Raw genomic sequence first — 27,192 nt, 5'->3', positions numbered from 1 at the left:
TCGATTCTCCTTATGTATGTGCGTGATCATATCGTTGACCTCAAAGATGCGACTTCTTCTGCCACCCCCTTTCTTTCATACTCACTCTCTTTCATTTTCGTCCCCCCCCCTTTCCTTCTCTGTCATGGCCAGGTGTCGCTGAGGGAGGGAGAGAGAGTGGTTACCCTAGTAACGCAATGTTTACATCTGTGTAAGAAAGAGAGAATAAGGCATATTTGCAATAGTTGGGAATTTTTCTTCTCTCTTCTGTAGTAGGGAAGTCGGCCATTTTGAACACTTGTTGTTACTGTTCCTCTCCATTGACCGCTCTAATTTGCGGATGCTCTTTATGGAGCTGCGGTTTTCTGTTGATTTGAAAGCTAGATTTTGCCTATTCGAAGGTTGAGTCATGTGTTTATTGCATTTGATTTGTAATAACGAGTGGTAGTGTCTTATATAAATTTTTTTTTTCTTCATGCGCGAATGATGTCATACATTTTGCTGGTACTCATGGCTGAGGTTCTGTCGTCTCGTAAAGAAATGTTTTTTTTTTTTTCTTGAATTTTATTTTATTTTCGTAAAGGTTGCGAGTTTGACCTAAGCCTATCTATAGCCAACGCTTTCAATGCTAATTCTGAAAGCGGAAGACGTAAATGTGTGAAAAAGCGACTGTTTAGAAGAAATTTGGGTCCGTTAACGGACCCTTCACAAAATATATTTTCATAAAAACGGACCCTTCACAAAATATTTTAACTTAAAAACGGACCCTTCACAAAATATTTTAACTTAAAAACGGGCCCTTCACAAAATGATTTTTCTTTTAATCGGACCCTTCACAAATTTGTTTATCTTCATTATTATTTTGTTAATCGAATAAACCCTTTCCAGGGCAGAAAACAAGAAAGATGGTTGCAAACGAATTAAGTTTTGTCTTCGGCAGACGATTCTTCCATTATTCGTCCGAAATTAATATTCTGTGTTCAGCAGTATAGGCTAAATACCAAATATTTGTATGTTGCATCTCTAATTTAGAAGCAGCAATTGCTGTTTATTTTTTAAAATTTAATTTTTTCAATTATAATTTTACAGTGTTGAGCATAATCTTGCATGTCTTTACAATTTAAAAACTCCTTGAAAAAGTTTTTTTTGTGTGCAATAAACGGACCCTATTTGCACAAATTCATAAAAGCGGACCCTGGTTGAAAGAATGTGAGTAATTTTTTCACAATTTCACGAAAAACGGACCTTTCACAAAATGTCTGGACAGACCCCTGGTTTTGTGAAAATGAAAAGGGTTTGCGATCTAATTTTTTTTAACAATTAAAAATTCTCTCTAACGTTGCATTATCTGGGCTCATAATGTGCAAATATTGAGAATTATATATTGATTTGGATAATTTTCCTCTTGGTGGACAATTTGGCGATTTATTTTTTATTTTCGTTGTTGAACAGCCGACCGAATTTTGGGTTTACGACTATTTATGTTCAAATCCGTAGCCTTGTAATTTTGAACCAATTCAGAAGACAAGGAAACTGCTGGATCAGTACCCCCAGAGGTATTGATTTGTTATGGGAACATGGAGGACTTTGCGACTCGACAGATTTAACGTGCATCAGTCACCATTTACTACACGGGGAGTCTTCGGTCGGCGGGAATCGAACTCACGAACTCTTGGACATGGCCCCTACCAACCAGGCTATGCCGGCCCCGGCGATTTCTTTGTCATTTTAAGTGTTGAACTATTTTTTTAAATTTATTTTCCTTGGCGAAAGAGCTTTGAAAAACACGTACCATGACGCCAATTTCGCCAACAGATTTTGGTTTACAAAGATCTGCGGCTACCAATAATCCAAAAAGATGTATCAAATACGACAATATCGTGACCATTCACGATAGCAATGCATATTGAATACGAAAATATCGCGATCATTATTGATGATTGTAATTATAAAATTCGATATCGCAATTATTATCGATAACTTAACATATCAAAAAGCATCGCACATAACGATAGTTATTGAATACAATACTATTAGGAGTTTTGATAAATTTTATCTTGTTAACGCATATATCGACCAATGTAAAAATAATATGAATTAGTTTTAGTGGAAAACTCGTCTATAAATAGTTCCAAAAATAAGACTACGAAAAATATTCGTATCTGATATTTCTTTTTTAAAATCCTATTGCATTTGCTGCAGTGAAGGAATTCCATTGATAGTTAGCTTATCTTTTTACTTTATCACAAAGCTAGTTACGTTAAACTGTTATCTTTACTCATTTCTAAGTCCTAAACTATTTTCTTCCAACTATCAAGTAATATTTTTTTCTGATTTCCCATTGAATTTTAAGGTCAAGCTTTATCAATCCATGTTAATTTTGTGCCAATTCCAAAAATATAAGTGTTCCTTTAATTGTTATTTCTGCTCTTTAAAAAAGAAATCCCGTTACATTTGCTGCAGTGAATATGCTACATTTTCAGGTATACCAACGAGGCTTTGCTTTTCTCTTGCTATTTCACGAAACAAGCTACGTTAAACTACTGTTATCTTGACTCATTTGTAAGTCCTAAACTATTTTCTACCAACTATCAAATGTATTTCCAGATTTTCCATTAATAGTTAAAGTCCCGGTCACCTTTCGTCACTCAATGTTAATTTTAAAAGTACTAATTCCAAAATTGTAACTCTTACTTTAAATATCTGTTATTTCCAGGGTTCGCCAAGTGGGCCCACTTTGAAAAAACCCGCCCGGGTTTTATTGGGTGGGCCCACCTTGAAAAAACCCACTTGGAACGATAAGTGGGTTTTTTCAAAAAAAAAAAAAATATTTTTTTTTTTATAAAACTTATTGTTTCACATTTATTTTTATATAATTTATTGTGCAGCATAAATTTGTCAAATAGAGTTGCATGATTTATATGATTAAGTTTTTAATATTAGTAAAGTAAAAGAAACTCAAATATTCATATAATTTTTTTAGTAGGTGCTATTAAAAACTTCAAGTGGGTTTTTTCAAAAAAGTAATATTTTAATGATATTAAATCAAATAAAAATTTAAATAATATAGTCTGAAAAGATCAATTTTTCAACTATAGTTGCATGCTTTATATATTAATAAACAGGTAATATAATACATACAGGTAATATAATAATATAATATATTAAAAAAAATTTAAAAGAAACAATTTTTTTCTTTTTTTACCAAGTGATACATCAACAAATTTAAACAGTTTTATTTTCTAGCTTAAAAAAAAAAAAAGCTAAACTTTTTATAGGAGAACTTTTTAAAATTATTTATCTAAAAATGAAATCCTTTTCCTAGGGTTAATTATTTGAAAACAAATGGGACAAGTAACTGATACTCTTTATAATTATACGTAGTTTTAATTTCACTTTCTATTAATCTTATTATAGAAACATGTAAGACCATTAAATATTTATTTCAGTTTTTTATTTAACTCAAGTCAGATGAAATTTTAGTTTTTACTGATTATAAATATTTACAGATTATAATTTTATAATGGGTAATATCCATATGTTTAATAAATATAGTAAATAAATGTGTGTGAAAACAAAAAGATTAATAAACTTGTTCCTTTTATAGTACTGCATTTATATTTTATAACTCTTGAGTTAAAAAATTATGAAACGTAATGTACTTAAAAATAAAGAAGATTCAAATATGTATTAGTGATAATGCGTTATCTAAACTTAATATAAAATACATATAACCCAACAAAGTGTTCCCCAAGTGGGCACACTTTGAAAAATCCCACGTGGTGGTTTTTTTCACAATTTTTTTCTTTTTTTTTTTTTAAAATTTGGTTCAAAAAGAAGTATCTCCTAATACTATCATTGGACATATCGTTGAAGTTAACAAATATTTTAGAAATGTGCATCAAGCACATGGATGGGCAAATGAAAAAAACTGCTTGATGACCAAATGATACTAGGTGGAATTCATATTGTGAGTGCGTAAAAGCTTTTGCCAATAATTACCATAAATATGAAGAGATTGTTCTTGAACAATTTTATATGTCAAAAAAATTAAATAATGTTGGGCTTTACCAATAAACTATCAATTGGGAAAAACAGATATCAATTGTTTCTGAAGCTTTAAAAAAGCTTCAACCAGAAAACATTTCAATTTCAGAACCTGTTGAAATATGAATTAACTTACTACCGTGTGATGAATTAGAACCCCACACACATTTTGTAAAAAGATTCAATCAGGCTGTTCAGCCACATCATTTATTAGCATATGCATCCTGGATCCCGAAACAAGGGGACAATTTTTAAATGATGAACAAGACCAATTAGCAGAAAGCTGTCTTTCTAAGCATCATCCAGAATTTCTGCCACGTGTTATGGCATCCAAAATTTCCGATCCTGAATACTTTTCAAAATCAATGATGCTTGACACTGTTATTGAACAGTTTTCATCAAAAAATAGTGGAAAATTATGGCAAAAAAAAAAAAAATAAATAAATAAGTAAATAAATAAAATTCCTAGCTTCCACAAAATTTCTGTCAATTCTTTTTTCTTTGCACTCAGCACCAGCATCCTCTGTCTCTATCGAAAGACACTTTTCAACTTTCGGTTTGGTGCAGAGTAAACTTCGAAATAGATTAGGAATAGATAAAGCTACAAAACTCGTAAAAGTGTATTGCCATCTAAGAGAGAAATGTAGACACTCTGAATCTGTTGTATGATAATAATAATAAAGGAAAAAATTGACCTTTTTTTTAAAGTTAACTCTTAACATCTGCTGACAATTTTTAACTATTTGGAGAAAGTTTATCACAATTAAAAAACAGTTAAAAATTAAAATATTACTTTTAAGATTCTTTAAACATTTTTAAGATTTCATTTGAATACAATTTATTTTGTTTCTTTTAATCGTGTTTAAAAATATTGAAAGCAAACAAAAAAAAATTTATTAAGTGATACATTAAACAACAATAAACAAATTTAAAGTTTTATTATCTGATTTTAAAAAAATGAGCTATAACTTTTTATATATGCTTTTTTATAATTTTAAGATTAATTTGTTTTTTGAAACTATAAAGTTAAAATGCATATATTTATCTAAATATTTGAAAAAGGGACAAGTAACTGATACTCTTTATAATTATACATAATTTTAATTTCACTTTCTATTAATCGTATTATAAAAACATTGAAGACCATTAAATATTTATTCCAGTTTAATTTTATTACAGGTAAAAGTCAGATTGAAATTTTAGTGTTTACTTATACAATACTATTTAATAAATAAAAATATTTTCACAGTAAAATTTATGAGCACTAAATGAAAAAACCCAATTTTCCCCGGGTTTTTTCAAATAAAACCCAATTTTCCCCGGGTTTTTTCAATAAAACCCAGGCGGGTTGGGTTTTTTCAAAAATCCCCGGGTTTTTTCAAACCCTGGTTATTTCTGCTTTTTTTTCTCTCAAAAATCCTAATGCATTTGCTACACAGTAATAAATTTTCTGATCTATTGACTTTTCTTTGTCATTTTAGTGAACACTTAAATCCGCTTAATTCGATTAGATTTTAGATTATTTTTTTTATCGCCGTGACCAAAAGATCGTTCGTAATGTTGTGTTTATTCAGATTGAATTCTTTATTAAAAATTGAAAGTAGTCACCGAGAACGAAAAAAAAATCAATGCAAGAGAAATTTTAATTGACTGTTTTGAAGAGAGGAAAAAAAAAAAAAAAAAAAATCCAATACCCGCTCAAATAAATTATTCTATCTGTTGATGCTCCGAATATCCCCATCATTTTTCTAATTTTTCTCCATCTTTAACGAACGATTGGGTTTTGTGGGAATGCTTGGAATTCTTCTCTTTGTTCGGAGTTTTCATAAGTTAGTATTGACTCGCGACAATTCTTTTTTTACTCGCGTTTACTGAGTTTTTTGTTAACAAGATAAAATTTTTGCCCCACATTTTTTCTTCTTCTTTTTTGTTTAAATCATCACTTCTACAGTTTTTTTTTTTTTTTTGCGCGTAATAAATTTTGTCCAACACCACGATTAGTTATTTTATTGCTATACATAGTTTTTGACTTAAATGTTAATTACTCGATACTGTGATAGATTTAAGTGCTTCAACTGTTTTTTAAAGATTCGGACATTATATGGAGTAACCTAAATAAGGAAACTGACAACCTTAAATAACTTTTGATCTAATGAATGAGTTTTCACGTTCTAGTACTCGATCTTCATGGTTTAAAGGGGTGACTGCAAATATGTGCAGACGATATTCTAAGTTACGATATCAGACGCAAAAACGTACTTCCTCTAAATAAACATAGCCGACCCACGAAAATATAGGGGGTAGTCACAATCTGGGAAATATAGTCCCAATAGTTTGGTCAAGAGAGCGCTCCTATGTTTTAACCCCTTCATTCAGCGTTTCCCAATTTTATGACTTTTGTGTACCCTTTCTAAATTTTTTGTAACGCTGTGTACCACTAATAAAAAAAAATGAATGTATTTTTACTATAAAAAAATTGCACAAAAGTTACAAATCACAACTGGCTGTACAGTATATAATTTTATAATATAATAAGCAATAATCGTATAATAAGTTATAAACAGTTAGAATCGTCAGTTATAATAATGATAAAAAATCTAGTGATTTTCGCCTACTTAAGTAATTTAAAATTTAATATTTTTATGGCTGTTGTGAGTTTGTAACAGTTGCTTATGACTGTAAAGTAAAATTTTGACCATCTTTAATTAGTGCCCCTTATGTTTATCATGAAAATGGTGCAAAAGTGGATTCGAAGTAAAGCCGTAGTTTTGTGAAAATGAAAAGCACATTGATTTAATTTGTAAATATTTACGAAGCATGGGTTTGCGGGGAAAAAAAAGCTTATTTCTTCGAAGAAATTGGTTCTTCCAATATCTAGGTTCGCATTACTTTCAAGACGTTGGAAGAAAGTGGAAAAAACGGACAAAATGGTAGAAACTAAAAATGACCAATGCAATAATTGTTATCAGAAAGCTGAAATTTAAACGATTCAGACTGAATTAACAGTTTTTCCACTAATACTCTTTATTTTTTTGTAAAAACTCTTTTCAATTTATTTATTTTACTGTTAAGCGGAATTTTAAACTTTATGTATAATTTAGATTTGGGTTTTAGTATTCATACTTATAACAGTATTTGGTTATAAAAATTAGTTTGCTATTTTTAATTTTAAATTCAATATGTGATATGCAGCCGTCTATATGTTTAGTTTGTGATTTGTTAATTTAGAATCTTTTACAGGATGTGTAGCCAAATTATTCAACAAAAAATAAGCACCTTTTAAGCACTAAAAAAATATTTTTAAGCACTTTAAGAAGATATCATAATTAGGCAGGGTTGGAAAGTTTTTGACAATCAACGATTTTATCTTGTTTTTGACATTTAACATTTTCGACGGTTTTCGCATTGATTTTGTCAAAAATCATGAAATTTTGAATAATGTAAAACGAATGGCGTTTTTATACGCTACGGACTGATAATACGCCGAAATAGATTTGGGTTGAATTAATTGTGAAAACGTTGAATAGAACAATGTGAGCTGTGTCTTTTTGCATAATTCCTAGCAGAAATCGACATGGCAAAGTAGAAGTCTCATTTTGAAAAGGGGAAAATTAAGCACTTTTTAAAAACACCCAATGAAAAAAGCACCTTTAAGGGCTTTTAAAAAACAAAAATCGAAAATAAGCACCTTTAAGAACTTTTAAAAAAACGCTTACTATTAAGAATGTAATTCCAAATATTCATGAGATTCTGCCATTATATAATTAGTATTAACGTTTGGTATGGTATCAGCTATGTTTAGCAGTTTTTTTCTTTCTTCCAATGAAGACCAATTGTTTTTTTGCCTCCTGTTCACCGTTTCCGGGGGATGATCTTGAACAGTTAGGCAACCGATGGTAGATGATTTTCTTGACTTTTGCCGCAGGGGGTGAAGTAGAAACAGGTTTTGAAAAAAAAAGTAAAAATCCTATAATTATCGTCTAATAAATGCCATCAAAGGGATGAGGGGTACTTCATGAAACTGCTGGATATCCGGTGAGTATATAATTAACTTTAGTTACATGTTGGCTCGTTTGAGTGTGGTTTGAAATGTAGTCTTTTAAATGAAATGATATTTTTGGAAACAATTTACGTAAAAATATATTATAAACGGAATTATATTTTTCGCGTTATTCTTCAATTGTTTTGATTGTATTTTTTTTCCTTAATTAGCTTTTAACTTTTAAACTGTTTAAATTTTGAATTTTCCATATTTTTTTTTTTTTTGCAAGTTTTATTTCTTTGTGTTAAAGTGAATATAATGAAGAGTGAAAATAATGAATACAGACTTTTTTATGGAAGACCCTGTTTGGATTAAATGATACTAAAGCAACTCTTAATTTTGTGAATCGATATTTTTGTGCTGAGTACATAAAAATCCTTTTTCAAAATGATGTATTTTGTGAAGAAACCTTTTTTTGAGATAAAATATTTTGTGTTTTTCTAAGGAAATACTCTGGGAAAAGCCCGTTTTATAATAAAACGGAAGACTCCACTTTTAAGATAAAATATTTTGTAAAGAATCCGTTTTTTAAGGTATATTTTACGAAGTGTCCGTTAACGGACGCAAATTTTTCCTGAAACGAAACCTGTAAACGTATAAAAGAAACATAATTTAATTGCGTTTTAAAAAAAAAGTTATGAACATCTGAATGGACAGTGTTACCATTTATGAAATTGATCAATACATACATTAATTTTCTACTCGTAAGTAAACATAATTTAATTGCGCTTTAAAAAAAAAAAAGAAGTTGTAAACATTATCTGAATGGACGGTGTTGCCATTTATGAAATTGATCAATACATGCTTTCATTTTCTACTCGTAAGTAAAAACTCTCGAAGGAAGAACTACTGTAAATTTAATTTCTGTGTGCTTGACTTAAATGTGTTTCCGCTTACCTCATTAAACAGGTAGCTGAATTTGCATTATCCATATTAGTCAGAATTACCAGTTTTGATTAAATCAAAATGTTCCAGAATTCATCGTTATCAAAATAACATCAAATATTGTCATTATTTTTCAATAATCAGACTGATGAAACTGCTGTCTCTGCTAGATCTTTGGAGTTATTCTGATTTCATTAAATTTTATTCTACTTATTTTTATTTTAGAAAATTAACGAAATTTGGAAGAAATTTTTTTTTTAATCACCTTAGATTTTTTTGATTTCTTGACTTTAATGTAATCACAGAATTATATTAAGTATCTCAAACTTCAAACTATTCGAGCGTATTTAAGGTATCTAAGGTAAGAGAATCTATATTTTTCTAAAAATCTATATCATGTTGATGTTATTTATCTTACATATGATTTTCTGATTATGGAATTTGAATGATTAGGCTACTTATAAATATTTAGGGCGAATCGAATATGAATGATAGAAACACGTTTGCGAAGAAATTTATGCAAACGATCTTAATCGTTCTTGATGCAAATGATTTTTTTTTTCTTAATTTATTCTCAATAATAGAACTTCTTTTCTACAGAATCTTTGCACTTAATCCTAATTTAATTATATATTTTAGAAGGTTAATGAAAATTTAAAAGAATTTTTTTTTCTGTAGTTTTAATTAATTATGATTCGTTAAATTCCGAGTAATATCGATCTCAATGTATTTTCAAAATGATGGAGTTTCTCAAACTATTCAAGAGTATTTCAAGCATCCAGAAAAAGAATAATATTTAACCCTACTGTAAAACCTATATCATTGTTGTTTATGTTGCTATCATTTTTTGACTATTAAATAAATATTAAGGTAAATAAATATTAATACGCGTTTCAAATGAAATTATCGTTTGCATTAATTTTCTTTGAAACTCGTTTGCAAATGAAATTAATGCAAACGATATTTTTCTACACAATTTATTGTCGATTATTATAGAAATTGGAAAATTTGGGATGCCGAGAAGGTCTGAATCATTTTCTCCCTTCACGATTTTTGAGATTTCATTGAGCATGATTTGTAGAAAAGTTAGAAAGGCGTATCATTTCATGCGATTAGTTGGAAAAAATGATTGCGACTGAATCATAAAAATGCCCTGAAGGCCGACGGGAACGTTCGTAAAGTAGAGACAACCTATAGAACCCTTGATGCGTGCGTTATTGCCTTTTGCTTTCTAAGAAACACGTTTGTTTTTTGGCTGGGCTGCTTTGAAATGTTTGCATTGTTTCTTTTATGTCAAAAAAAGAAAAAAACAAAAACTCGTCGTATCGCGATACTGTCTCCGGGGCACAGGTAAGAACGATATATTTTCCTCGCATTAATTTATTTTCAGATATATTCCTTTTTTTTAAAAAATTCTATTGAATGTCATGTAGTGAAAGGGAAATACTCGTTAATCTTCCCCCCCCCCTCTTTATAATTTTTATTGATTGGTTGATTGAAAATTGCGCCTGTGTAAGATGCGTTTCTCATCATTTGTGTTTATGATTTAAGATTCGATTCGATAAATCGTAACATCTAAATAATAAAAATTAGAGAGAACAAAATGTAAAGAAACTTAATTCTCATGAAGCTTTTGAACTTTTTCCTAACCTTTTTTGAATCACCGGCCAAGTATTTTTCACAACTCCCCTACAAAGACAAAACAATAACTAATAGTTAGTCCCATTTTGAATCTTAATATTTTGATTTGTAGGGAAAATATTAGAAGAATAGTAAACTACATAACACGTGAAATATTAATTTAAACTCATTTTGTTAGGTAATCTCCAGTGATAGTTTAAGCAGAGTTTAGTTGAAGTTATACGTTAAGTATTTATTTAGAATAATTTTGTATTTCTATAGAAATAAAAACTTATAGTTACGGAGTAATTAGATTTAGTTTTTTTCTTTCTATAAAATATGGCTGTAGAAATTTTAATCATAAGCGGTGTTATGGTGTTGCATACTATCATACTTGTTTCGAGTAATGGTACATGTATATGATATGATACTTCAAGTTATGGCTCCAGAAGTGTGTGAGAAAGTATTACAGCTCGTAATAGGGACATTGGCATGAGTTCTATATCTTATCTCATGACAGAGATTGGAATAATTTTAATATTTCTGCTGCCTATGCTGGAATTTCATCTTACACCAAACAAAAATTTTTGAATTTTAATTTATACTCGATTTTAATGTATACTGTAATCTACTTATTTCATGTACAGTTTGTAAGCAATCCTCTATAATCCTATTTGCCGTCGCCCCTTAAAAATCTCCACCCCCATTGATCGTGATAGCGTCCGATGCGGGAACCTATGCATGCTGTAGAAAATAATCAACGATTATTTTCTGAAATGTAATGGAAGATGCAATTCTGAAAGAGCCAGATGACAAGAATTATCGAAGTGATACATATTCTTTTAATTAAAAATAATTAATGATTATTTTCTTTTATTATCTAAAACGTAATGGAAAATGAAATTCTGAACGAGTCAGGTGACAAGAATTATAGAAGTGATACATATTCGTATAACAGAAAATAATTAATGATTATTTTCTTTTATTATCTGAAACGTAATGGAAGATGCAATTCTGAACGAGTCAGGTGACAAGAATTATAGAAGTGATACATATTCGTATAACAGAAAATAATTAATGATTATTTTCTTTTATTATCTGAAACGTAATGGAAGATGCAATTCTGAACGAGTCAGGTGACAAGAATTATAGAAGTGATACATATTCGCAAAATAGAAAGTAATTAATGATTATTTTCTTTTATTATCTAAAACGTAATGGAAGATGCAATTCTGAACGAGTCAGAATAACAAGACTTATTGAAGTGATACATATTCGTATTTAAAAACTGGCTTACGAAGGTCCACGGTTGACTTCCCCTAGCAAAGTTCTTTTTTTTTTATCTGTGTCTGGTCCAGAGATTGAGTTGAGAGGTGCAATTATGAGGCAGGCAATTTTCAACAATTGTTTTCCTGTCTTTAGTTTAGGAGGTCTCTTGTCATCTTCTGCGCATCGCTTCATCGAACCACGTGTCTTCTTCGTTTTTAATATTCTCCTCATTCTTCTTATGATCATTTTTGTGTCAAGCTGCCTAAAATGGTTTTCATAAATTGGAGTTTTGTAAAGAATTGACTTATAAGACGATTTACGGTTCAAGAATTATTCTCCTCTTGTTTTATTATAAATTATGTTGTGTGGTTTTATCAGAAATTTTCTTAATTATAGTCAAGTCTTGTCATGCGTTATTATACGTTATATTACGTTTTATTTATATGCATTTATTCATACGTTATTATATTCAGACGTCGTTATATACCAGTGGTGAAAGCGAGTGGGAAACGCGAAATAAGTGGTGATAAAATCATTTTACTTATAGCTAGTTTTCCGAAGGACTAAATCTGTTCATTTTTTTTTAAATAAAATATTCAACAATATCTACTTTTTCTCGAGAAAGAAGCAGTTTTGCATGTATGCTATAATTATAGAAAAAAATCTTGGTAAATACAGATATTTTATTTTTCTCGAAAAAAAGACCTTAACAGAATGCTTTTAGTCCCTGTTTTTCTTTTGTTTTTTTATATAGGCTTTCAGACCTGCATTTTACGCTCCTGCGTATAATGACCAAAGACTTGTCTACGTTCTATGGCTTAGGACTTGCCATAATTTTTACATTAATGTATTTTACTCTTGTCATTCAGTAGTTCCTGTGTTTGTCGGGGAACTTGCTTTTTAGAATGCATTGCTGCATTTACTTCTCACATTGTGACGTTTTACTTGCACATTTTATAGTTTTCGTTGTTCCCATGCATTTTTTTCATACATTATGTAGTAGCAGCTGTTATATCGTGTTTGCTTTATGTATAGATTTATTCATACTCTATATTGTTTAATGCGTTCTGTTCTTCTATTATACTTATAGATACGTTTTATTTATACCGACCGGCTGGCACTACACAGGGCAGTTGTATCAGAAAGTTCTGGGTTCGAATCCCGTTCAAGGCATGGATGTTCTTTCATTCTCTGTACAATCTGTCCTTACTGTGGGAGTAACGTTGGCCCACCTAATATGGTGCCCTTGAAAGAGTGACCAACAAATCTGCCCTGTAAATGTCTTAATTGACGAAATGTTAACGTAGCTGGGCATTAGGAATAAAAAATAAACCTATACATGAGATACTGTAGTTTCTTGTTAAATCTCGTTTGTCGAGAGGCTTGCGTCTTTCTATGATGCTTATTGATGCATTCTACTGATACATACAGTAGTCTTTGGTGATATTTCGCTTGCGTTTTGTATTTATCTACTCATTACGTTGTATAATACATTCTTGTATTTTGTTGTTCTATTACTCTTATAGATACATTTTACTCATGCAATGGTCTCTGTAGAGGACAGTGTAATAGTGTGATGTAAGGGTCCATTTAAAAGTGTAATAAGGGTGTGCAATCATTTTGAAAGGAGTCTGCGAAAAATAATCGTCAAATGACCTTTGTCAAATAAGTGTTTAATCAGTTCTATAAAATTCATGAACTGAAATTAAAGACACATTGCATAATTTTACAATAAAAATTAATTATAAATATCCGGAAGTCTTCTAGATTTTGAGTAGTTTGTTTTAATTTATAAATTATGAAGAAAAAAATTATCGTTGCAGAAATATTAAATGTGGCAGTTTTTTGAATAAAGTTAAGAATTCTTTGTTATACTTAGAGCATTTCAACTGAGTTAGAAATAATAATTAAGAATTATTAATCAGGGGTCTGTCCAGACATTTTGTGAAAGGTCCGTTTTTCGTTAAATTGTGAAAAAATTACTCACATTCTTTCAACCAGGGTCCGCTTTTATGAATTTGTGCAAATAGGGTCCGTTATTGCAAAAAAAAAAAAAAAACTTTTTCAAGGAGTTTTTAAATTGTAAAGACATACAAGATTATGCTCAACACTGTAAAATTATAATTAAAAAAATTAAATTTTAAAAAATAAACAACAATTGCTGCTTCTAAATTAGAGATGCAACATACAAATATTTGGTATTTAGCCTATACTGCTGAACGCAGAATATTAATTTCGGACGAATAATGGAAGAAACGTCTGCCGAAGACAAAACTTAATTCGTTCACATCCATCTTTCTTGTTTTCTGCCCTGGGAAAGGGTTTATTCGATTAATAAAATAATAATGAAGATAAACAAATTTGTGAAGGGTCCGATTAAAAGAAAAATCATTTTGTGAAGGGTCCGTTTTTACGAAAAGATATTTTGTGAAGGGTCCGTTAACGGACCCAAATTTCTTCTAAACAGACCCCTGTTAATGCAAATATTTAACAAGAAGGCGAGGACCGCGTACAAACCGTTCTAAAAATAAATTACCAGTGTTTTTTTTTAATTCAACTTTTTATATATTTAATTAAAATGTGTATCAGAATTCTATTAGAGGAATGGACGTTTTAAAACAATTTCTAAGTACAAAAATTTTATTTAATAACGTAGTTCTAAGTAGCATATCAGCTTTAACCCAACATGAGTATTTTAAATTTAAACATTGTTATATTTTCTCTTATGCATCTTAAAGAACTATAAAAAAACAAAAATTAATCATCACCACTTATTCTTTACACGCTCCTCAAATATCAGTGATAAAATGAAGACGATTGGCGACGATTCTGTTTCATATTTTTCCCGCGCATCGGTTGTCGAAGATGTGAGCTATCCCTGGCATGTCTGAAATCTCATAGCAGGGATAACTTCCCGCCCTTACGTCAATACAGTCGTGACGTCAGTTGAAGTGCTGACGTCACCGGGCAGGTGTTCCCAAAGTGTATTTCGTGGAAATAAACATCTTTATAACGTGTATTTATTCCCCGAACTTACGGGTTCGTTTCTGTTTGTTGATATTTACTGAATGCGGGAATAGGTCCTGTTTAAATAACTTATAATTTATTTTTTTCTGTTCCTTTCTTTTTATTTTATTTTAAAATGTTCTGAATAATGCAGTTCTATGAGTATATTTTTATGTATAAACTCGAGCATACCTAACTTGAATTTAATTAATCGTTAATTAACTCTTTTAATCAAATCTTATCTGCTTATACTTTTAACACGCGTCCATCTGGCGTGTTAAAAGTATAGGCAATTTAAAACAGAGAAAGTTAACGAAATTTTAGCTAGGGGTCGTCTGCGAATGATTGTCACGCTTGGAGGGGAGAGGGGCTCGTAAAATTGTGACAGTTGGTGACAAGGCGGAAGTAGGGATTCATAAGAGGTATTATATGTTTATATTAGGTAGCATTTACTTCATACTTTTGTGAGTTTGTAACAGTTATGCATGACTGTTAGTTTAATTTAAGCCTATTTTAGCAAGCACTGTAGTCTATACTAATTATGAAAATGGTGGTTCAAAATGTCGATATGAGGTAAAATTGAAATTTTATGGAAATACAAATCTTTTGAAATCAATTTTTATTTGTTTTTTTAAATTGATGAAAAGTTATTTTTGCATTATCTGGGCTCACAAACATTTACAAAGAAGGAGAACTATTTTTTAATAAGAATTATTTTTATCTTTGTGAAAAAATCTCGCCAAATTGGCAGTTTCCCCTAAAGTTTATAAATAATTTTTTTCAAATATTTCAGCTATTTGCCCGTTTTAAAGTTAATTATTTGCAACAGAATAAATAGTGTTACATATTTAAGAATTAAAGCTTAGCTTTAAGTTTTTGACACAAAAACTGAGTTTTTAATTTTTTGTTTTATTTTCCTTGACGAATAAACATAAATTTATTTTTTTTTAATTTTTTTTTTTACTAACTGGAATGATCTTTGTTTTAAGTTCTGCTTATTATTTGTTATTGTAATAAAAGGAGGAAAATGAATCTACAAAAGGGCGTCAATTTTATTTGTTGCTGGTCATTTCTCAAATCTATCCTATTTTTTTTTCTTGCATCAGAAGGACACAGAGTACTGATGCTTAAAAAGTAAAACGATAATAGTAAACGTTCTATAAATGTTATGTACTCCTATTGTTTCTGTAAGAAATATCTTTCAATTTAGTTTGCTGTTCGATCATGTATTCTTCAGCTAAATGAATTAAAAAGGAAAATAATAGGGAAGAATTTAAATTCACTGTTGATTAAGATTCCAGAAAGAAAGGAATCTAAGGCATTCTTGCTTAATTCCACTCATTTCCAAACGATCTCCTATTAATAAATGCCTTGTTAAAATTCTGTTTATTTCTTTCAATTCTTAGTTAAAAAAAATTTTTTTTTGACTATTTGTAAGGAAAGGATTTGTGCATAATGAAAATTTCATTGTACTACTCATCGCTAAATTTATATATGGCAAATTATGATGTCTTTTTCTTGATTTTATGATTGTATTACTTATTTTTACGTAATCGATCATTTTTTAACGTAATCGATGGCGACAATGTCGTATTCGATACTTATCGTTATCAATATTGATTGTGTTATCGTATTCGATATAAATTATTATTGTTAAGGTATAGTCGTTCTATGTGTATTATCTGCAAGGGATGACCCGTGTAAGCCAGAATTTCCCGTTGTTCTTATATGTTAGCATACTTAGCTTCTTGATCCCTGTAACTGATAAGTAAACTGTGTCTTGATAAAATTCAGCATTTTTAAAACCTGAATTTTACTTTTAATGGTTATAGTTATCTCAAATACGTCGCCTGGAATGAACCTGTACCACCGTTCCTGAGCTATTGGAATAGGTGCAATTCGTTGCCAACGGGCAATTAGCTGAAATAGTAATTGAATTTCAGCGAGTGAGGTAATTACGTGGTACATTGATGTGCAATTTTCGCGCCATTACCTGCTCATGCAGTTAGTGAGGCAGTGGAGTGCGATTTCATGCTTTGCGTGACTGCATTTCATTCTGGAAACTTCTTTTCCGTTACTCAAGAGAAGAAGTGTCGAAGAGAAGGATGACCTTCCCAGGGTTTCTGTTAGCATAATTATGCTGACTACTTTGCAATCTTGTAAGGAAAATAATCGGAAATGGCGATTTCCGTTTCTCTATCCTAAGTATTTGTTAAAAGAAATTGTCACTTCCTGAGCGTTTTCTCCCTCCTAAATGGCTCAATCATTTTATAATGGGGATCTCGTTTCAGAACAAATCTCAAAGCAGAGATGGCCGCTACAAAATGAACTAAGATTATCTTTATCACATGAATTAAACTAGGAAGCCAAGTCATGTTTGTACAGCGTGTTGAAAAGAGGGATTTTTGCGCTCTCAAATTAGTTATTTTATGACTGTGAAGACGATATTTTTAGTTCCGAAATTATTGAGTGCAGACGATATTTTTAGTTCCGAAATTAATGAGTGCAGACGATATTTTTAGTTCCGAAATTAATGAGTGCAGACGATATTTTTAGTTCCGAAATTAATGAGTGCAGACGATATTTTTAGTAACGAAATTGGATGCCCGCAAGCGACGTCATCGGGGGTATCGATCCTGATTGGCCGTTGAAACGTGCCATTTGTTTATCATAGCAACTGTTTTTTTTTCCATTCTATTTCGAGTAAGCTTAGTCCGTCAAATATAAATTCGATATTCGATCTCTTAATTGATTATTGTTTTCGTAACTAATGAATTTTTGTAAATTAATGAAGTATATGATTAATAAATAAAACACAAAAACAAATGAACTATTAATTTTCTTTAAGCGAAAAGAAACCGACAATAAGACAAGCCTAATCGCTGTAACGTTAACACGCCATCTTGTTTATAAATAATCAACTGGCGCTGAGGTTATAGGTCAGGTAATTGTGTATCAGCTGTCTTCTTCTCCAGTTGAGAGTATCCCATTGATGAAGATGATATTTTCAGTGATGAAATTAGACACAAAAATTCACTTTTTTGAGTATTATTTATCTTATGTGTCTTATGGTACATAGCCGTATCCTATATAATATAGTTTATATGGTTTAGTCAAGAAAACGGTTAAAAGTTTTAAGACCCTTAGTATTAGATAAAATTATGTAATTTCAAATGGCAAAATCCTAAATTCACTTAAAATCTGGCAAAAAGTTTCTAAGGAATACGACAAAAAATAAGCTTTTTCTACATTTTCTCGGGTTTTGTGAGTGCAGTCGGCTATTTGGCCGTTTCTTTTCATATTTCGGTGTTTAAATCATTTGAATTTTATAGTTTTTAAATTAAGTTTACGTACTTTAAAATTCAAAAATGTTTAGATTATTATTAAATAAAAGAAATTGATTAAAAATAATTTTTTGAAAGAAAATTAGCTTTAAATAAAATTTTCATGCAAAATATTTTATATTGGCTTTTAATTCAGACGTCTGAAGAAATACTTAAGGAAGTAAAATCAAACTAACTTTTTTATTACTCAACCAACTATATTATACACTTTCCAATTTGCGGCTAAAGTTTTTGCGGTGAAAATTCAAACGCCGGTGAAAAAAAAGGTTATTTATTCGGGGGGAATTTTTTTTTGTTTTCTTTGTTTAAAATATCGTTCTTCAATTTGGCATACTACACAAGTAAAATAAAATATCGCTTGCGCTTAATTAGCACATTCGAAGAATCGAATCTAAAAGTTGAATACTACATACGATTTTTAGTATTGCGACATATACATTTATAGTTAGTTTCAAAGGTTATTCGGTTTTAAGAAAAATTGGAAGAAAAAAAAACATGCCTATGTTCGTAACCATAACTAATTACAGAAAGTTAGTTTCCATAACCTTTGTTGAAGTTACAACCGCAACGACTTCCGGTTACTAATAAATATTAAGAATTCTCTTTTTTTTGGGCAATTTAGTAAATGTGAATGAGTATTTCCTTTTAGTTCTTTTTAGGATATATATTTTTTGACTTTTTGTAGATTCTATTTTCGAACAAATATTTCAATTCTCTCCTGTTTGTGAATAGAATAAAAATTATAGAGTTTACTTCTATTATATTTTAAAATATATCAAACGATATTTTAAGTTATGTTTAGCCCTGGATTATCATGACTTGGAAATATCTTTTGCTTTGAATATTTATGATGTTTTGAAGATAAAACGGATGTATTAAATGCTATTTCTTGTACCACGGCATTTGTTAATAGTTTCGAAGGTTATTTCTCAAAAAAATAACCCTATTTTCTTAAATACTACGTCATTTAAATGATTAAAACTAAAGAAACTATACTATAGACCAGTGTTTCCCAACCTTTTTTGTACCATGCCCCACCTAAGCCTTTCTAAAATTCGTATCCCCCCTTATGTAACATATACATAATTTTTAATATTAGAAAATCGAACTGTTCACTTAAGAAACTTAGGAAACTGTTAGCGAAACAAAATAAGTAAATTTTCAGAACATATAATGAAAAATTCAAATTCGAAATAATTTTAATAAAGATTTTTCTATAATAATTTAATATTTTAATTTTGTGAGATTCTTGCCCTTGATGCTTGCTGCTCGTAGATTTTATCTTAGGTTCCAATTTGGTTAGCTTCAGTCTCAATTCTCCCCGTTGTGTTATATCCAGACGATTTCTTTTTTTTCCCAATAAAATCATTTACAGCACTAAATCCACATTCAGCTAAATATGAAGATGGAATCGATAACAATAGTTTTCCTGCACATTTGATTGAATTTGGGTATTTGTTTTTTGTTTCCTCACGAAGCCATGACATCACTCCTTTCATATTAAATAAAGTTTTAACTGACTAATCATTTTGAATTTCTGCAAGTTCTTGATATATTTGATATATCAGGCAAATCCACTAACATGGACTGCAACATCCATGTTGGAAAATAAATTTGCTTTAAATCAGAATATCTTTCTTTTAAATCAGCCGATAGAATTTTTAATAACAAGTAAACAATAGACAATAACAAGTAAAGCGGTATCATTTACTTCACATTTTTGGAGCCAATGAAACTTTTCAAAGTTTTTGTTATTAATATATTTCTGACATAACTCAATAAGGGTAATGAAGCCAAATATCTTCGCTTTTGCATCAACAAGAGTTTTATTTGCTCCTTGAAGTTTCTTATTTAATATATTCAGTTTTTCAAAGATATTGGCTAAATAACTCACAAATGCTTTACCATCGACTGTAAACAGATACTTCATTTCAGGTTTGTCGCCTTAAAAATCCCTAAGTCACATAATATTTATTGACCGCAATTATTTAAGAATTTGCTTTTTTCTTTCGATTTTGTCACCGAAATCTCGCATTGCATTTAAATGGCCCAGAGCAAAAGGTTTAAACTCATGTTGAGTCCATTTTTGAATTGCCCCCCTTTGCAATCAAATTGCCCCCCGGTGGGGCGTGGGCCCCACGTTGGGAAACACTGCTATAGACCTATAAATAAGTAACATAAATTAAAACTATAGAATGATCCAAATTTCTAAGTCATTGACTATAAATTCTGTGTCTTATTCAATTTTGTATTTTAAAATTGACGGTGTTAAAAAGTTTTTATTTCTAAAATTTCCTAAACATGAGTAGTTTTTAACCGTTTTTTTTCGGGATTTGTGTTGTTTTTTTCATTAATTTATTTATTTAACACTCTAAAATTCATTTTTGAAACAGATACGTGGAAAAAAAATAAATTCGTCAACCAGTCTGAGAGGCTGTTTGCGGAAAAGAAATAGTCTGACCAGAAATGATTCATTGTACTGCCTACGGGAGACAACAGAGAGGGTTGACTGCTGGACAAAGAGAGCTCTGCCGCCGCACCGGTTTGTTCACTTCCGTTGCTCAAAATCTGGTCCTCCGGTTGCGAGGTCACCGCTGTCAGTCGCGTTTTCTAATTTTTTTTTCATTCTTTTTCTTTAGAATCAGCTGCGCTCTATTGTTTTCCCGCAGAAAGGTAGAAGGTGCTATCAAAATGCGATTAAGATTTATTGTTTACAATAAACATATTTATATTAGACCTGAGAAGTTTATATTTAGGTTTTCTATTTCTTTTTTTCTCTCTTTTCTTTCTTTCATTTTTTTTTTTTTTGTAACTTTATTGGGCTGTAAAGTCTGAGGTCATCCAGTTCGTCGCCTTTTTCAGAAGTGTGATAATAATATGGAAGAGGATGAATTAGACGTTTTTAAAATTAAATAATCGTTGTAATCCGTTAAGTACTAAAGTTTTCCGATTTTGAAATTTAAGTTCCGGTGTCTGTATTTCTTAATATTTATTCGATATGAGATATGCTTTAATTTTGATAAGCTAGGGATTACGTAGGAAAAATTCTTAATAGCTTACGTAATATTTGAGCGACACCTATTGACTGCAGCTTAGAGTTGTTTGAGTATTTATTATTTTTTTTAAATTTTCTCCTCCAAACTTTCACTTAACTTTTTTTAAATTTTCATAATTTTGCTTACGAGCGAGATTTAGAATACGATGTGTTTAATTAAATATTTAATGAAAATTTAGTTTTTAAGTTTACTTATACTTAATTCTCATTAAGGTTTTGAATATCGTGAATCGATACAGCGGTAAATATTTTTTTAAAAATATTTTAATTGTGTATATAAATTTTTTAAGTCTCTTATTTAAAAAAAATGAATGATTTTTTTTTTCTATTTTTTTTTTAATGTAAACTATGAAAGAAACTGAATGAATCAAGAATTCTGGTCCAGAGCTCAATTTTTTTAAAAAATATTTTTAAAAGAAATATTTTAATCGTGTATATTTATTTTTTTAAGTCTCTTATTTAAAAAAAGAAAGAAAATGAACTATTTTTTTCTATGTAAACTATGAAAGGGACTAAATAAATCAAGAATTCTGGTCCAGAAGTTTTATTTATTGATCAGATTTATTCGTGATTTTTAACACTTTCATCTTTACGGTCGGATTATTCCGTCTTTCGTGCACCTTCTATGTATGCTTATGCTTATGTATCATCTATTTTCTTAATGTTGCGTAATAATAAGAACGTTTTATCTTGTTTTTCTACGTAACGATTATTATTTATTTATTTTTGACGAAAATTTTAATCGAGGCGAGATATCTCGTTATCTGTGGCTCATTTCAACGTGAGTTTTAATAGGAGCGAAATATATCGCCATCTACATTAGTTTTTTTGTTTTATGTGAAATTTTTTAGGGTGGTTCAGATCAGGGAATTTTATCATCAATATGGAAGAAAACAGGAAATGTTAAGTTTCCCTGATTTTTGCAGTTTGATAAAATTCTCGATTACTTTAGTTAAGTCAAAATGTCCAAAACATCAGGAAATCGATGAATTAAATTTGACTTAAAGGTTAAAGTCCCAATCCCCCCCCCCCAAAAAAAAAAAAATTTTTTTTTACTACCTGAATCCTGAAAGTTTTTTTATGCTTTATTTTGGTTAAATATTAATTTAAATTTATCAATAAGTTATCTATTAATTTTTTTAAAACTTAATTAAATGCATTTATGTATATATTTTAAGTTTATGAAGTTGTATAAAATTTTATCAATTCAATGAAAAATATATTTTTATGCGATATTTTGGTTCAGTATTTGATTAAGCAGTTATCTTCAAATTTTTTTTAAAACTTTATTAAATGCATATATATATATTTTTTTTGTGAGTTTATTAAGTTGCATAAAATTTTATCAATTAAATGAAATGTTTTCCTCAAAAAAATATTGATTCAATATTTATACTAGACTAGACTAAAAAAAAAACAATTGAAAGTGTTTTGATATATTTTAAATAAGACAGATCTAAGATGTTAATAATAAAATTTATGCTATCAGTTTTAAAATTCCGTGAAATTTGATAAAATCGGATAGAGAAAAATCATGCAAAAAAGTAAGATTTTTTTTGGACATCTTATTTTAATGGGAGCGTTCTCAATTATTAGTTTCTAGTCAAGCTCTTTACCTTATTTTAACGTGAATTTTAACAGACGTATAAGACTATAAACTATAGACTATCTTAGTTTACAACACATTATTACGTCTTTTCCAATTTTAACATTAGAGTGTATTAGATCTTCTACCAAAACAAGATTTTTTATTTTTAAATTTTATAAAGTACGCGTTTCCCTATTTTTTTTTTTTCAAATGTGGAATCCTAAATGATCGACCTTCTTTTGGCGGTACCCCGAAACTTAATGAACAAATTTATTTATCAATTGTGAATATTTAAATTAACGAAATACTTAATTATTTTAAAATTAAGTAATACTTAATTATTTTAAAATTAAGTAATACTTAATTATTTTAAAATTAAGTAATGATCTAAATTTTGAGCCGTGGTGGCTCAGGGGATAGAGAGTTCGCCTCCCACTGAGGTGAATCGAGTTCGAATCAAAGCGATGACTGGTCGATACGACTGCACCCGGCTCGTATCGTAGATCAGTTGTAGATGGATCATGTGTTAGTGTCCCCTTGCCGTCGGGCTAACCGTGGAAGGTTTTCGTGGTTCCTCACCATGCAACGCAAATGCGGTTAGTTCCATTTAAGTCCTCCACGAAAGCAACCCAATACTTGATCCAGGAGTCCTCTTGTCTTCTGGAGTAATTTCAAAATTACAAGGCTATGGAGTTGAACATTAGCAGTCGTAAACTAAAAATTGGGTCTTCTGTTTAATACTGTAATAAATTTTTTTTTTAATTTCATTAATTTAAAAAAAAATATTTAGTCAATGAATGAAGAGTAAAATTTTTTCATCCTATCGTTTTGTCAATATTAGTCTTACGTCAGACAGTTGAATTCGCAGGTCTGGTGCGGCATCTACTCGAGTTTTTAATTTGATTTTAACTCATGCATATTTTGAAAGCGAATGAGCTGAAATGCGTTTTCCATTAAAAATAAAAAAGCGATAAAAAAAAAGCACTGAGAATGGTTATCAGAGAAAGTTACTTCTTCATTGTTAAATTAGGTTATCTTTATTCAATGTGAAATACTAACGGATTTTTTTTTTACATAAATGCATATCTTTTTCATAATTCCATTCATTATTTTGGTATTAAAAAAAACAATTGTTGTGAGATTTCTTTTTTCACAATTAAATAATTTCATAAAAATAACGGAAATATTAAATCAATAATTGATTGTTGATTCGATCTAAATTGAATCACAGGTTTTAGATATAAATAATGACTGGTTAAAAGAAGATTCCTAGCCCTCGGAACACCAGGAACCCTTCCGCGGAACCCTTAGGTTTCGTGGTACACCTTTAGAGAACTAATATTTTTTTCTTCTTTTTCTTTTGTTTTTCCCCCCTTCATCTAAAGCAGGGGTTCCTGAACTTTCTTGTCTCGTAAACCCCTTGCCATGTTTTTTGGTTTTGGGTAGACCCCCTGCTTACCTGATATTGATTTTTTTTGTAAATTCATCAATTTCAAATGTAGTTTTGACTGATGTTATAGTGCTATATTATAGTGCTCACTGTAAAAGATTTAAATTTCTAACTGTAGTGAAGTGTAGTGTGAAAAACTTAAGAAAAAAACACATGCTAATTTTATACATTTGTTAATTTTATACATTTGCTAATTAAAACGAAACAAATTAAAATTTAGTATCTGATATATAAAATAACTAAGCAATAAATAAATGCTTTTAGTGGGAAGGATGAACCTGATGCTTTAATAATAAATTATCAACATTTGACATCAATTTCATATATCTGAAAATAAACCTAATATCTTAAATTTTAATAAAATTTTTACTTCATAGCTACTTTTATAAATTATGTAGAATGTAGATAGATATATGTCTCTATATTATAAGCAGGGGTCTGTCCAGACATTTTGTGAAAGGTCCGTTTTTGGTAAAATTGTGAAAAAATTACTCGTAATTTGTGAATATAAAATAAACGTTAAGTTCAACCAGGGTCCGCTTTTGTGAATTTGTGAAAATAGGGTCCGTTATTGCAAAAAAACTTTTTCAAGGAGTTTTTAAATTGTAAAGACAAACAAGATTATGCTCAACACTGTAAAGTTATAATTAAAAAAATGAAATTTTAAAAAATGAACAGCAAATGCAACTACTAAATTAGCGATTCAACATACAAATATTTGTTATTTAGCCTATACTGCTGAACGCAGAATTTACTGCTGAATGCCGAAGACAAAATTTAGTTCGTTTATATCTGCCTTTATTCCCTCACCCCTACCAGGGAAGGGTTTATTCGATTAACAAAACAATAATGAAGATAAACAAATTTGTGAAGGGTCCGATTAAAAGATAAAATATTTTGTGAAGGGTCCGTTTTTAAGTTAAAATATTTTGTGAAGGGTCCGTTTTAAAGTTAAAATGGTTTGTGAAGGGTCCGTTTTTATGAACAGATATTTTGTGAAGGGTCCGTCAACGGACCCAAATTTCTTCTAAACAGACCCCTGATAAGGTAGTATAATGTAAGTAAATAGGTACTATCAGTGTATGTTGATTATTCCATTCATGAAATGCCAAAATTAAACGTCACGACCTGCTTATATGAGACCCACTATCATTGACCCCCGTTTTAATTTCATGGAGCCCCAATTTTTTTTTTCACTTGACATGTACCCCTTGCAGGTTGTCGTCGATCCCTGGAGGTCGATATAGACCACTTTGGGAATCACTGATCTAAAGGATATGAAAATAGTACAACTTGTGTACACATAGGAAATTCTGATTTCTTTCTACTTGAGAGAACAGTTTTCCGATGTCTCGTACTGGGAATAAAAGATGCATGTGGAGGGGCAAGCGCGTAGAAGGATCGAAGGACTGCTGAGTCAGTAGTAGCTGGCTAGCTGTTAAAAATAAAGTGCCAAGGTGCTTTCGTCTTTTCTCCCAGACTTTTTAAGATATCTCTTAAGTAAATATATCCACTACTTTGTTGAACTTAATTTTTTTCTCTCCTTGTTTTCATTGATCATTCAAACCAGTCTGTTTATGAGGTAAACATTTCAGGAATAATTCTAGACTTTTTGTGAAATTGTGAAAAACATTTATTCATTTTGAGCATTCGCAAAAAATAAGGTCAGTTTTCGTGATATGGGATGTCTGTAAGTGACGTAGTGTGTTTATATCGATCCTGATTGGTTGCTGAAACGTAGCATTTGTTTACATTTGCTACTGTTTATTTCCATTCTGTTTCGGGTAAGCCAAGCCCGTCCAATATCAATTCTCTTAAGTGACACATTCTATATTCTCACACAAAGATTCTTTCATTAAGATTATTTCATTACATATTTCTTATCTCAAAGATAGGCATGAAGTCATGTAGAACATAAACAAACTAATTATGGATCGAAGTTGCCAGGTACATAAAACTTAAATATATCACGGTTACGATAAAATACATAAATAATAAATCTAAGTTAAGTAAACGTAGACGAGAAAGATTTGATGTGCGATACTGTACTGTATTTAATCAACCTCACGTTAATTAATATTCTGACTTATGTGGAGGAAACTTAGCTCAGCTTTCAGACGCCATTTTGCTTCTAAACGATCAGCTGGAGCTGACGTCATTGGTCACGTGTGTGCGGGTATTGTCATCTTCGTCTTGAACTGCAAGTATCCAATTGTGAAATAGGAACATTTATTCATTTTGAGAATTCGCAAAAAATAGGGTCAGTTTTTGTGAAAACTGTTACTCATAGTATAATATAATCATACATATAAATACAATTATAGTAAAAACGGATTTTAGTGTCGAAGCAGAAAAATAAATAAACACGCACACGTGTATTTATACTTATCGGTTACTGGGACCATAAAACCAAATTCGCCAACTCGTCCGTACACGTAGGTACAATTTAGTTAATATACTAGTTCACCTACTACCGATAGATACCGATACATAGGCACATTATCGGTGCGAATATATTGTGACCATTAATGAAAAGAATTCATAATAAAGTGGAAAACATCGGGATTATTAGTAACTATAATTATTGAAAACGATAGTATTGCGATTTTTATCAAAGAGATAATATAGGAATGCTTTTAAAATTCAAAAAAATCATTGTTTTGGCATTTGTACATTAAGAGAGATTTTTGTCCGTAAATTGCCTGACCGAAAATTAATTATTAAACTTATTAATTTGTTAAATAAGTGACCGATGTTAAAATGTGTTCCCGAGCTAGAGTTGCAAAAAAAAAAATTTTTTTTTTAAAGATTGCTTTGAATAAGTATTCAAGGCTGGGTGTGTAGCGTTTCTAAAAAGTGCTTAAAGGTGCTTATTTTCGATTTTCGTTTTTTAAAAGCCCTTAAAGG

The 27,192-nt window shown here is 30.1% G+C and overlaps 1 protein-coding gene across 1 annotated transcript in view; it reads left to right on the top strand.

The window, feature by feature from the left end:
* The window catches only part of sd (TEA domain transcription factor 1 homolog scalloped), a 127,869-nt gene that overhangs the window by 22,757 nt on the left and 77,920 nt on the right, over positions 1–27,192 (top strand). The window lies entirely within an intron of this gene.

Source organism: Parasteatoda tepidariorum, chromosome 4 (assembly GCF_982258835.1).
Source record: "Parasteatoda tepidariorum strain Cologne lab strain chromosome 4, Ptep-v5.0, whole genome shotgun sequence".
NCBI lineage: Eukaryota > Metazoa > Arthropoda > Arachnida > Araneae > Theridiidae > Parasteatoda > Parasteatoda tepidariorum.
This window is presented reverse-complemented; position numbering and strand designations above follow the sequence as displayed.